The sequence below is a fragment of the Lactuca sativa genome, chromosome 6, assembly GCF_002870075.4.
Source record: "Lactuca sativa cultivar Salinas chromosome 6, Lsat_Salinas_v11, whole genome shotgun sequence".
In the NCBI taxonomy this organism is placed as follows: Eukaryota; Viridiplantae; Streptophyta; class Magnoliopsida; order Asterales; family Asteraceae; genus Lactuca; species Lactuca sativa.
In genome coordinates, this window is record NC_056628.2 from 70872117 (window position 1) to 70886407 (window position 14291).

A 14291-nucleotide genomic window follows, 5' to 3' on the forward strand; every position below is an offset into this window, starting at 1 on the left:
TATTGTCATCTAACTAAAACTACTTTTTTTTTCTATAGATGTTTACTTATGGTGATGCTTCTGCTTCTCAAAATTCTACCCACAACTTCTCACCACTCTCGATCGTGTCCAAGATGACATTGGATGGCACCAACAACAATGATTGGATGCATAACATCAAGATGGCTCTTTGATACAAGGAAAAGAGTATGTCCTTGAAAAAAAACTTTTTGAAATCGATGAAGCCACTTCTACTCCTAAAGAAATCCTATCCTATAAGAAACATTACGACGATGCAACAAAGGTTGCTTGCGTTATGGTTACCACCATGGTAACAGAATTTCAAAGGTTCTATGAGGACTATTGGTGCTACGAGATGAACTTGGATCTTATGGAAAGGTTCCACAAGAGTGCTCATCAAGAAAAGTATAAGGTCTTTAAGGCCTTCATGGCTTGTAAGTTGAAGGAATGAGAGTCGCTCTGCAACCACATGCAAAGGATGTAAAGATATTTAGAGCACCTTGAAAGGTTTAATTTGAATTTTGACGAAGAGTTGGCCATTAACATGGTCCTTAATTCCTTGCCACCTTTTTATGATTAGTTCATATTGGCTTATAATTTGAACAATATTGAGATGACATTGGCCCAACTACCCAACCTATTGTAGATGGTTGATTCGGGTTTGAATTAGAATCAAAACTTTACTCCTACTGGTGCTTATGTCCTTGCCATTGGGAAAACAAAGGAAATAAGAGGAAATCTCCTCTTAAAATGAAATGGAAGGGAAAAAAACATTGGATCATCTAGAAATGCCCTATAAATCAAAGCCCAACTATGACATTCTTTCTGTTAGTGATCCCAAAGAGGCCACATGCTTCTATTACAATGAAAAGGGCCATTGGAAACGAAGTTACCTCAAGTACTTGTAGGACATCAAGGATGGAAAAGTGAAGCCATCGTCGAGAGGTATTTACACTATTCAAAGCAATAACTCACAACTTACTCATTCTTGGGTCCTTGATACAGGATGTGGTTTTCACATTTATTCTGATTTGTAGGAGATAAGAGAAAGTGAGGAGGTTGAGCATGGAAGGATGAATCTGATCATGTGAAATAGGCAATCTTCTCCTATTACCAAGATTGGAACTTACAGTCTTGTGCTTGGTGGTGATATTTGATTAGATTTAGTTAATTGTTGTTATTCGTCAAAATTGACGCGAAACATTATTTCTTCTCATGCGCTATTTAAAAAAGGTTTTTGATATTCATTGAACGATATGAATCGATCGATTTTGGTTTATAAGAATCGAATTTTTATGTTTGAAGCTTTACCTTGTAATGGTGTGTATGAAATTGTGATTTCTGTTGATAGCTTAGGTAATAGTGTATTTCATACTGATTCGCCTAATGGTTTAGACAAGGCATGCTTGTGGCATTGTCATCTTGGGCACATTAACTAGAAATGCATCGTTCAGCTCCAAAAGGATTGAGTGTTGGAATCATTTGACTTAAGGCCAGTTGATGAATGTGAATCTTGTATTTTGGGCAAGATGACAAAATCACCTTTCATTGGATCTTGTGAAAGAGGTGAAGTTTTGTTGGATCTCGTACACATATATGTGTGGGGGCCCTTTAGATCCACCATAAGGGAAGCTAATCGATTTTATATAATATTTACAGAAGATTATAACATATATCGTTATGTTTACATAATCAAGAATAAATCAGAAACCTTAGAAAAGTTCAAAGAGTTTAAACTTGAAGTCGAGAATCAATTAGACAATAAGATAAAGATGCTCCGATCTGATAGAGGCGGAGAGTATCTTACTATCGAGTTCCACGACCATCTCAAGGAATTTGGAATAGTTTCACAATTGACTCCTCCTAGAATACCATAACTTAATGGCGTGGCTGAGAGATGCAATTAGACCTTGTTAGACATGGTTTGTTCCATGATGAGTCCAGTTTCTCTTCCCATTTCTTTCTAGGCTAATCCATAGAGATCCAAGTGTACCCCACTAAAGGAACCTTAGAAGATACTAACGCTCAACAAGAGGATGAGACGCCTGTTGAGCCCATTGATAATTCATTACCTCTTAGACGTTCTAGTAGAGTTAGCATGTCACCTGAGTTCTATGGTTTCCATACAACTACAGATGGTGACACGTTTGTGAGTGATCATATTGTGACATCCCGATTTTCACGGTCATTTTAAAAATTTTATTTATGCTTATTTGAAAATCAGAGTATCCTTTCTAAAGAATAATATTGCGGAATTTGTTCCTCGAAAAAAACATGATATATATTATGAAAGCATTTCCGAAGAAATGTATTTTATTTATATTAAAACTTTGGGATGTCATAGTCAATATAGAAGCATAAACATAAACAAACCTTACGTTCATTTACACTAGTGATTTACATCTCTTTTAATCTCTCAGTGTAATGTAGCTTCATATCGATACCTGTGATACAAATAAACCGAGTGGGTCAGGTTGGAAAACCTGGTGAGTACATAGGGTTTTCAACCCACAATAATAAATTTATTATGTTCCATCATCACACAATTAACCCAATTACCCATCCCCATTAGCTTCTTTATTTCTTAAGGATCTACCCTAAGAATCATCTATCATTCACTCATTCATTCCTAAGGATTGTCCAAAGGAATAGGCACAAAGTTCATCGTTGTTAATGGCACAACTGCCAATGTTATCTATTAGGCACAACTGCCAATATTATCATTTAGGCACAGTTGCCAGGATTATGATGTTCTCTATTAGGCGTAGCTGCCATGATTATAATGCTCTCTATTAGGCGCAACTACTGCTATTATCCTTTAGGCACAGCTGCTAGGATGTTTATAGTACATCGTAGTTCAGAAACATCTACAGGTTGTGGCACAGCTGCCAATGTTCATCTATATCATCTTTCTTCTCTCATCATTCATCTACACATCTTTACCCAATATTTTTATAAGTATAAAATACAAATATAATTTACAGCAAATAAAACATGTATATTCAGTTCATCCAGCATACATATCAAGAACACAGATAATATGCACACATAACACGTAATTTATATTAAATACTTCATATCTATGTGTAAGATGAAAGTAACTACGCACTCAATTGTTAAAGTGATGATTCCAAACTTGGACAACGCTTTGCTAATAACGATTCTATTTTTCTTCGACGAAACCAAGTATTATTAGCACTAGATTTTAGTCTAATATTTATTACGACTATTTACGAGCCATATTGTTTTATAAGTGTTAACAATACTTTTTAACTACTATGTACAGACAGGGGCCAGACATGAAACACCGGAGGGAAGGACCATTTTGACATTATAGCACTTCTGAAATCCAACAACCCTATGCGGCCCTTCAAACCAGATTCTACATACCGCGAGTAGTTAAAATATATTATAATAACACTTTGTATATTATATTTTATAATATATTTATTGTTTATAAGTTCATAATAATGATATTGAACTTAAGCATAAGCTATACTTAAAGTAGGGTAAGCATAACTCATTTACTAGGAGGTATGGCACTCTGCGGGGGCAAAACTTCCGAGCCGAAAGCTCTTTTTCTCGGAGCCTTGTGGTGCAACGGGACTCGCTTCTAACACCTAGGAGGTTTTAGAGAAAAGCTTAAAAGGCTTGGGAGTAATTGGGAGAAGAGAAGTGGAGATGTGTGAAGAAAATGGGAGATTTGCGCTGCTATTTATAGGCTGAGTTCATTGTGAACACAGGGCATTCCCTAGGTAAATGTTGGGTGTTCTTGGCCAGGTGACACCATCCGGTGGCAATCAGTGGTGTGGAAGCAGTGGCTCAGATCGCGCCACGTGTCGCTTCCTAGTTATTCTAAAAATAATTATCTTCTAACATCTGTAATTTTTGCATACAAGCTCCTGTTTTGACGTTCTTTATATCCATGCGTAAGTAGCGACGGGATCTACAACATTCCTTTTGACCGCGTTGGCTAATTCTTGACCGATTTTAAACTTAACAGTATAAGAATATTACAGTGTTATCGACCGTGTAAAATTCATAACTTCTACATATGGACTCCGTTTTCTACTGTCCTTTTGTCGTTGAACTCCTATTAATGAAATCTTCAATTCTCATTTAGGTTGTGTCGGCTAAAAACCGATCGATCTAAAATTCGATTTCCGGGTTGTGCATTGCTCGGCTAAATCTTAGAAAAATCATAACTTTCTCATACGAAGTCAGATTTGGACGTTTTGTTTATGTACGTTCTCGATTTAACATAGAATATGACTTTTGTTTAAATCCCTAAGGCTAAAAAGTAATTTATCAAAAATTCACTGTTTATGTTATGCGGTGTCGGGTCGGTTTAGCCATAAAACTTCGACGAGTCATAACTTCTTTGTTATAACTCGAATTTCAGCGTTCTTTATATGTACATCACCCTTGTGACATATAATATAACTTGGATATGATTATTTACAATCATCTAAATTGACTAGCCCGAATCTGTGGACTTTACAATCCACTCCCCCTTAGGATGATTACGTCCCGAAATCATCAACAAAACAGGGCTTGTATAATGACTCCATACGTTATCTCTTCACCCTAGGTAATAACAGTAACTTCAATGTTCCTTCAAATGAGTATCTAACTATTGGACTTCTTCACTGCAGGCGTTGCTCAATCTTGCACCCGCACTCTATCTTGCGTTAGATTTTCAAGTGTAACGTTCGAGTTACAAAATCAATCCTTACTGGAGACTACTTCTTCTCCTTAAGATAAGTTCATTCATTCGATTACCATAATAGATTGACAGTTCATTTTCTAATGATCTCTCATTGTATGATACAATGCTTAGACGCAAGTATTTTAGAGTCAAATTATAAAATGGAATATACCTTCTTTCATTTTCTAATGTGATATAATCACATTCTAGCATGTAGCACTTCTAGCTTCAAGATTCTTTACTTTAAAGGTGATATGACCACTAATCTTCTGTTCGATTATCTTTCAGTTTAATCTCATGGCTTAAGTCAGATGCTACATCAATCTTGGTTCTCTGAACCATGTAACATATTCGTCTTAGTCAGACTCAATTTGATATTACCACTAAGGTCGGAATAACAATCAGATTCTTAGTCGATATTGAAATGATGGTAACAACATGGTTTAACAAAAATGAATCAATTACTAGCTTCTTGGCAACCTTTTGACTTTGCCTGATCCAAGTACGAGTCCTATGCTTCCTGTAGTATAGGCCTCTACTACCTTTCACACCTACTCATACTCGTCCCGAGCATTGTCTCGCAGTTCTCCAAGTTATTATCACAAAAACAATTTTAACAGATACAACTGTGTCCAAAAAATGATATAATTTTCCTTATAGTCTACTAGGACTTCTTCCACGCATATCGTCAGTCATCAATTATGCTTTAACTCGGTTGGTGATGGAAACGCCAGATGATAGGAAAAATTAAGGAACTACACCAATTGTTCTTTCATCCCGCCACCCAAATGTGTACATTCGGAGGTACTGTACTCCTCTATATGTACTGTTATTTTATTAGGCGTATTCTAAAGTCAAGATACCACTCTTACGATATCTTCCAACAGGTATCATCCACCATCGTAACCCTTCTCATTTCCTCCATTTGCTCAGTCCGCGATGAGCCCTTATAATGACATTATGTACACCAAAGCAGATGTTTGGTGTATATATACGAGAATATAGATAGAGGAAGATTTAGGCGCGTATTCCTCCTTATCAATCCTAAAAATTATGTGTCAGTTCTAATATCGTAATTAAACGTATAGAAATCTAAACACATCGAATTTCCAGATCCGTTCGCCAATGAACCAGGAATAACAACTTGTATATGATATTTAATAATATAGTTGTTGTTTATATGTTCACAATAACGATATTGAACTTAAAAATAAGTTATACTTAAAATAGGGTAAGCGTAACTCACTTACTAGGAGGTTTGGCTAGGATCCGAGCTCTGCGGGGGCAGAACGTACGAGTCGAAAGCTCTTCTTCTCAGAGCCTTCTAGAGCTCTAAGACTCGCTTCTAAAACTTAGGAGGTGTTAAAGAAAATCTTAGAAGGTTTGGAAGTAATTGGGAGAATATAAGTGGAGAGGTGTGAAGAAAACAGGAGATTTGCGTCTTTATGTGTAGGCTGAGTTGGGTGCGAATGTGGTGTGTTCAAGAGCGGAATGCAGGGTGTTCCCTAGCCAAATGTTGGGCATTCTTGGCCAGGTGTCACCATTTGGTGGCAAGCCGTGGTGAGGAAGCAATGGCTCAAATCGTGCCACGTGTCACATCCTGGTTATTCCAAAAATTAATTATCTTCTAACATCTGCAACGTTTGCATACGAGCTCCATTTTTGACGTTCTTTATATCCACGTGTAGGAAGCGATGAGATCTATAACTTTTGGTTTGACCCCAACATCTAATTCTTGACCGATTTTAAATTTAACAGTATGAGAAGATTACATTGTTATCGACCATGTAAAATTCATAACTTCTACATACGGACTCCGTTTCATACTGTATTTTAATTGTTGAAATCCTATTAATGAGATATTCGATTCTCATTTAGGTTGTGTCAGCTAAAAATCGATCGCTCTAAAATTCAGTTTTTGGGTTGTGCATTGCTTGACTAAATCTTACAAAAATCATAACTTCTTCATACGAAGTCAGATTTAGATGTTCTCTTTATGTGCGTTCTCAATTTAACGTGTAATACGACTTTCGTTTAGATCCCTTTTTACGTTATGCGGTGCCATGTCGGTTTAGTTGTAAAACTTCGACAGGTCATAACTTCTTCATTATAAATCATATTTCAACGTTCTTTATATGTACAGAACCCTTGTATCATATACTTTAACTAGTTTAAGAATATTTATTCTAAATAATATTCTATCAAAAAGTTAGTTTTGACGCTTGTTGTCTTTAAATTGACTTGCCCGAATCTGCAGGCGTTACAATTATCTCCCCTTTAGGATGATTACGTCCCAGAATCATCAACAAAACAAGGCTTGTATAATAACTTCATACATTATCTCTTCACGCTAGGTAATAACCGTAACTTCTATGTTTCTTCGAATGAGTATCTAACTCTTGGACTTCTTCGCTACAGGCGGAGTGCAATCTTTCACCTAATCTCTATTCCGCGTTGGAATTTCAATTGTAACCTTCGGTTTACAAAACCAATCCTTATTGGAGACTCCTTCTTCTCCTTAAGATAACTTCTTTCATTCTATTACCATAATAGACCAATGGTCATGATCTAATAACCTCTCATTGTATGATGCAATGCTTACACTCAGGTCTTTTAGAGTCAAATTCTAGAATGGAATATAACTTTCTTCATGTTCTAAAGTGATATAATCACATTATAGCATCTAGCACTTCTAGCTAGAAGATTCTTTACTTTAATGGTGATCACGATACTTCTACTTATCGTTTCGATTATATTTCACTTTAATCTTCTGGCTTAAGTCAGATGTTACATCGATCTTGATTCTTTGAACCACGTAACATATTCGTCTTAGTTGGACTTGATTTAATCTGACCACTAAGGTCGAAATAACAATCATCTTCTTAGTCATTACTGAAACGATGGTAAAACATACTTGAACAAAACGGAATCAATTACTAACTTCATGATAACCTTATGACTTTCCCGAATCCACATGCGAATCCTGTGTTTCCTGTAGTATAGGCCTCTACTACCTTTCACACCTACTCATCCTCGTCCCAAGCATTGTTTCGCAGTTCTCCAAGTTATTATCACAAATACAATTTTAACACATACAAATGTGTCCAGAAAATCATATAATTTTCCTTACGATCTACTAGGGCTTCTTCCATGCATATCTTCAATCATCAATTATGCTTCAACTCGCTTCGTGATGGAAAAACAAGATGAGAGGAAAACATTGTTGGAATAGGTGTCTAAGCCCATAACTATAACTGGTACGTACTTGACCCGAGAGTAGCATGGTCCATTTTGGGTTAACTTCACTAGGACAATTTGATAGGATGGATATTTGAGAAATGTGACAACCCGATATTTTTCAAGACAATGTAACATTCAAAAAGTCAAATATAATGAACTATTTAGAATCAATGAAATCAGCGTAAAAATGAAGTATTCCAAAATCTAAATTAGGATGCATAAAGTGTTAGATATGGTGCCAAGGTTTCCAAAAATATAAAGAACACTCAAATCCGAGTTATAACAAAGAAGTTATGACCAATCGAAAATCCACGACACACCTACTAAAACACTGATAAGTGTAAAAAGTGAAACTTCAATAAAAAACTTTTTAGCCCTAGGCACCTAAACGAAAGTCGTAGATTACATTAAACCGTGAGCATGCATTAAAAGAACGCCCAAACCTGACTTTGTATGAAGAAGCTACGATTTTTCTAAATTACGGAACATCGGTAGACAGCTAAAAACTCGGAATAAAGATCGAGAGATTTTTAGCTGACGCAACCAAAACGAGAGTTGAATGTCTCTACAATATTAGTACAATGGTAAAAAGACAGATGAAAACGAACATCGGATAAAGAAGTTATGGCTTTTTAACGAAATTATCTTGTTCCGACCTATTTATAATAAAATTTAAAACTGAAAATCAAAATTAGCCGACTAAGTCTAAATGAAAGTTTTAGAGTATATTCTCACCTACACGTGGATATAAAGAACGTCAATAACGGAATTCGTATGCGAAAGTTACGCTTTTTTGAAGTTTTTGGCACGCATTTCAAAGCTTATCCGAAGGAGTACGCCCAACGTACGAGATGCATGGACTCGGATCGACCACGTCGCCCCTACCACTCTACTGCCATCCCATCCAAAGACCGGAGACTGTGATGCCATCCCATCCGAAGACCACGTCGCCATCTCTCTTCTCTCTCACCTTTACTTCCGGTTTAGCATCCTGAGACGACCCCAACACCCCGGTTTCATACCTCAACCCTGACGAAGGTCCGAAGCCCCGAGATTCTCGAGAATCTCTCCACTTTCTGGTCAAAGTGCCGCCCGAGAAAAAGCTCGTTTTTTTCGAATCGTCACACTTTCCAGGTGATTTCATACCCCTACTTTCTTTTCACGTCTTTTCATGTTTTAGGGGGGGGGGGGGGGGAATACAAGTGCAATACGTGAAAAAATTATCGTTTTATATAGATCCAAATACACCGCCTACATTTTTATAAATGTTAAATAACTTCGATATCAAGTTATAATTTACATACGAAGTTAGTATTACATCGAGGTTTTCTCACCAAATGGTACACACTTTCGGAAAAACTATAATAGGTATAGTTTACAGGCTATTCATTACATTTTTACGTAAACATTTTGAAAATGAAATACTTTCATCTACATGAAATATAGACTTTTCTTTTCATAAATCTATTAATACTAAGTGTTGTGAGACATCCAGCTTCAACGTACTCTCAAGTACGCATTTCAAGCCCTGTATTATAAACCATAATCTCTTGGAAGGAGAGCGTGATACTTGTGTATAGATCTATACAGGACTGAAAATCCCGCGCCTAAACTGTTAGCTACAGTTAGACCGGCAGGTCTGGGGTGACAAACGTCATAACTCTACAACGCCTGAAGAACGTTGTTACGCAAACACCTCCGACAAGTTTTGGAAACATTAAGGACAGAGAAGCTATACGGAAAATTCTCAAAGTGCAAATCTTGGATTCGGGAAGTAGATTTCCAAGGTCACGTGGTCAGCAAGGAGGGGATAGACGTGGACCCTTCCAAAATCAAGGCAATCGAGAACTGGACAACTCCAAGGACTCCAACGGAAATCCAGCAATTCTTGGGCCTCGCCGGGTATTATCGAAGATTCATACAAAACTTCTCAAAGATTGCTAAGCCACTTACCACCCTGACTCAGAAGATTTTAACCTTCAGCTGGGAAGAAAAACAAGATATCGCATTCCAAACACTAAAGCGATCCCTATGCAGTAGACCTATTTTAACCTTACCAGAAGGAACAGAAGAATTTGTGGTCTACTGTGATGCGTCAAACCAAGGACTTGGATGTGGCAGCGAGGGAAGGTCATCACCTACGCCTCAAGACAACTGAAGGCGCACCAAGTAAACTACACGACACACGTTCTCAAACTAGGAGCAGTCGTTTTCGCTTTAAAGACCTGGAGGCACTATCTCTACGGCACGAAATGTACAATCTTCACCAGTCATAGAAGCCTCCAGCATATCCTCAACCAGAAAGAACTCAACATGAGACAAAGATGGTAGGTAGAACTACTAAACGATTACAAATGCGAAATTTGTTATTATCCCGGAAAAGCTAATGTGGTAGCTGATGCACTCAGCCAGAAGGAATACTCGGGCCGACGAGTGAAATCTTTAACTATGACAATCCATTCACACATGTCCACACAAATCAAGGAAGCTCAAACAGAAGCCTTGAATCCCGAAAATGTGGCAGGGGAAGCCTTAAGAGGAATGGATAAGAACCTTGAAGTCAAGAATAACGGTGTTCGTTACTTCATGAATCGGATCTGGACACCGAAGTTCGGCGGATTCAGAGAAGTTGTCATGGACAAATCCAATAAGACACGATATTCCATACATCCCGGTTCAGATAAGAAGTTGTCAAGAAACTGTATTGGTGGCCGAACATGAAAGCCGAAATTGCTACCTATGTAGGCAAATGTATGACTTGCGCCAAAGCCAAGGTGGAATACCAAAAGCCCTCAGGATTGTTGCAACAACCACAAATACCCGAATGGAAGTGGGAGCGGATAACCATGGAATTCATAACCAAGTTACCCAAGACGGCAAGCGGACTCGACACCATCTGGGTGATCGTCGACAGGTTAACCAAATTCACGCACTTCTTACCAATCAAAGAAACGGATAAACTGGATAAGCTTAGTAGAACATACATCAGGGAGATTGTACAACTGCATGGTGTGCCAATATCCATTATCTCGGACCGAGATAGTAGATTCACCTCGAGGTTTTGGCAGTTGCTACAAAGATCTCTAGGAACGAGGTTAGACATGAGTACCGCTTATCACCCATAGACCGATGGCCAGAGTGAGAGAACCATACAAACCGTAGAAGATATGTTGAGAGCTTGTGTGATCGATTTTGGTAAGGCGTGGGACACCCACTTACCATTGGTCGACTTTTCGTACAATAATAGCTATCACACTAGCATCAATGTTGCCCTATTCGAAGCTCTCTACGGTCGAAAGTGCGGATCACCTATGTGTTGGGCTGAAGTGGGTGACACACAACTAGCAAGAGGACAAGCAACTGACAACACTCTCACTAGACTAGAAATCATAAGGGAAACTACAGAGAAGATTGTTCAAATCCCGGAGCGACTGAAGGCTTTAAGAGACAGACAAAAGAGTTATGAGCATAAAAGACGGAAACCCTTGGAATTCTAGGTTGGAGACCGGGTACTATTAAAAGTCTCGCCCTGGAAGGGATTAATACGTTTTAGGAAGCATGGGAAACTAAACCCAAGGTATATTAGACCATTCGAGATCCTTTCCAGGATCGGCCCGGTGGCTTACAAATTTCTATTACCGCAGGAACTCAACAACGTACACCCTACCTTTCACGTATCGAACCTAAACAAGTGCTTGTCCGATGAAACCCTCGTTATCCCTCTGGATGAAATTGAAATCAACGAGAATCTCTAATTCGTAGAAGAGCCAGTAGAGATCATGGATCGGGAAATAAAAAGAACTAAACAAAGCCGCATACCCATTGTGAAGGTCTGTTGGAACGCCAAGCCAGGAGCTGAATACACCTCGGAACACGAGGATCAGATGAAACAAAAGTACCCGCATCTTTTTCCTAGAACTTTATCTTAGATCAAATTTCGGGACGAGACTCCCTCTAACAGGGGGATGATATGACAACCCGATATTTTTCAAGACAATGTAACATTCAAAAACTCAAATATAATGAACTATTTAGAATCAATGAAATCAGCTTCAAAAATGAAGTGTTCTAAAATCTAAATTGGGATGCATAAAGTGTTAGATATCGTGCCAAGGTTTCAAAAAAAATATAAAGAACACTCAAATTCGAGTTATAACAAAGAAGTTATGACCAATCGAAAATCCACGACACACCCAGTCAAACACTGATAAGCGTAAAAAGTGAAACTTCAATAAACCGTGAGCATGCATAAAAAGAATGCCCAAATCTGACTTCGTATGAAGAAGTTATGATTTTTTTAAATTTCGGAACAGCGATAGACAGCTAAAAAATCGAAACAAAGATCGAGCGATTTATAATAAAATATTAAAAATTAAAGTCAAAATTAGCCGACGAAGTATAAGTGAAAGTTGTAGAGTATATTCTCATCTACGCGTGGATATAAAGAACGTCAAAAACAGAGATCGTATGCGAAAGTTACGCATTTTTGAAGTTTTTGACACACATTTCAAAGCTTATCCGAAGGAGTATGCCCAATGTATGAGATGCATGGACTCGGATCGACCATGTCACCCCTACCACTCTACTGCCATCCCATCCGAAGACCAGAGACTATGACACCATCGCTGACGTATGCCCAACGTACTTCGGAGTACGCCCAACGTATGAGGGCAGTTTTCCTCACCTATAAATACCATGCGAGACCTCCGACATTCCTTGCCCATTTCTCTCTTCTCTCTCAATGTTACTTCCCGTTTAGCATCCCGAGACGACCTCGACACCCAGGTTTCATACCTTAGTCCCGACGAAGGTCCGAAGCCCCGAGATTCTCGAGAATCTCGCCACTTTCCGGTCGAAGTGCCGCCCGAGAAAAAGCTCGTTTTCTTCGAATCGTCACAATTTCCAGGTGAGTTCATACCCCTACTTTCTTTTCACGTATTTTCATGTTTTAGAAGGGGGGGGGGGGGGGGGAATACAAGTGCAATACGAGAAAAACTTATCGGTTTATATAGATCCAAATACACCACCTACATTTTTATAAATGTTAAATAACTTCGATATCAACGTTATAATTTACATACGAAGTTAGTATTACATCGAGTTTTTCTCAACAAATGTTACACACTTTCGGAAAAACTATAATGGGTATAGTTTACAGGTTATTCATTACATCTTTACGTAAACATTTTGAAAATGAAATACTTTCATCTACGTGAAATATAGACTTTTGCTTTAATAAATCTATTAATACTAAGTGTTGTGAGACATTTAGCTTCAACGTACTCTGAAGTACGCATTTCAAGCCTTGTATTATAAACCATAATCTCTTGGAGGGAGAGCATGATACTTGTGTATAGATCTATACGGGACTGAGAATCCCGCACCAAAACTGTAAGGTAGAGTCAGACCGGCAGGTCTGGGGTGACAAACATCATAACTCTACAACTCCTGAAGAACGTTGTTACAGGCAATCTGGGTCAATAGAATGGTTATAAAACTCAAACAAAAGTATTAAAATAAGTTTGATTTATGAGACTCTTGAATGCATTCAATAAACACATTGTTTTGAGTATAAATATACTTTCACCATTTGAGCATGAAAGATACCATTACACTCCAGCCTTTGGAACCTTTATTTTAACTATGGGTAGAAAATATTGGATTTACTAGAAAACACATTTAGTTATTTTTACTAAAAACATAAAAATTTTAGTACAAAACGTTTATGAACTCACCAACTTAATTGTTGACACTTTTTCCAAAACTACTTGTATTTCTCAGGGAACCAGTAATACAGGTAACCATCAGCTTTTGGAGAAGGAACGCTAAGGCGTCTATTATCAAAACATTTTAAATCATCATATTTGTAATATTCTTTTGAAACATGTATTACACGCAACAATGTAAGTTTTTGTTATATATATGATGGTTGTGTTTACTTTCTTTACCATATTCAATTGTTATGATACTACGTGAAGTTAACCACCCCCGAATGTTTCTGCCATTCTGGTTTGGGGGTGTGACAAGAAACAAGTTATTTATGATTTACTAATATATTATTAGTATAATATATTAATTGAGAAATCTTATTATTTAATTAGTATCGATCAAGAATTAATTTGGAATTAATTTAATGATCAAAAGAGACTAATTAAATTAACGAGGACTAATTATGTAAATTAGTGATACATATGGTTTGGGCTATTGATCTTTGATGAGCTAAGTTTATGTAAGAATCCATAAAGAGTTAGTCCACATGAGTTATTGATCATAAGCGTGCGTGTAAGAATTAGGGTTACATGTGAGTCTTGGATTCTACACTATCTATATATAACCCCTTTAT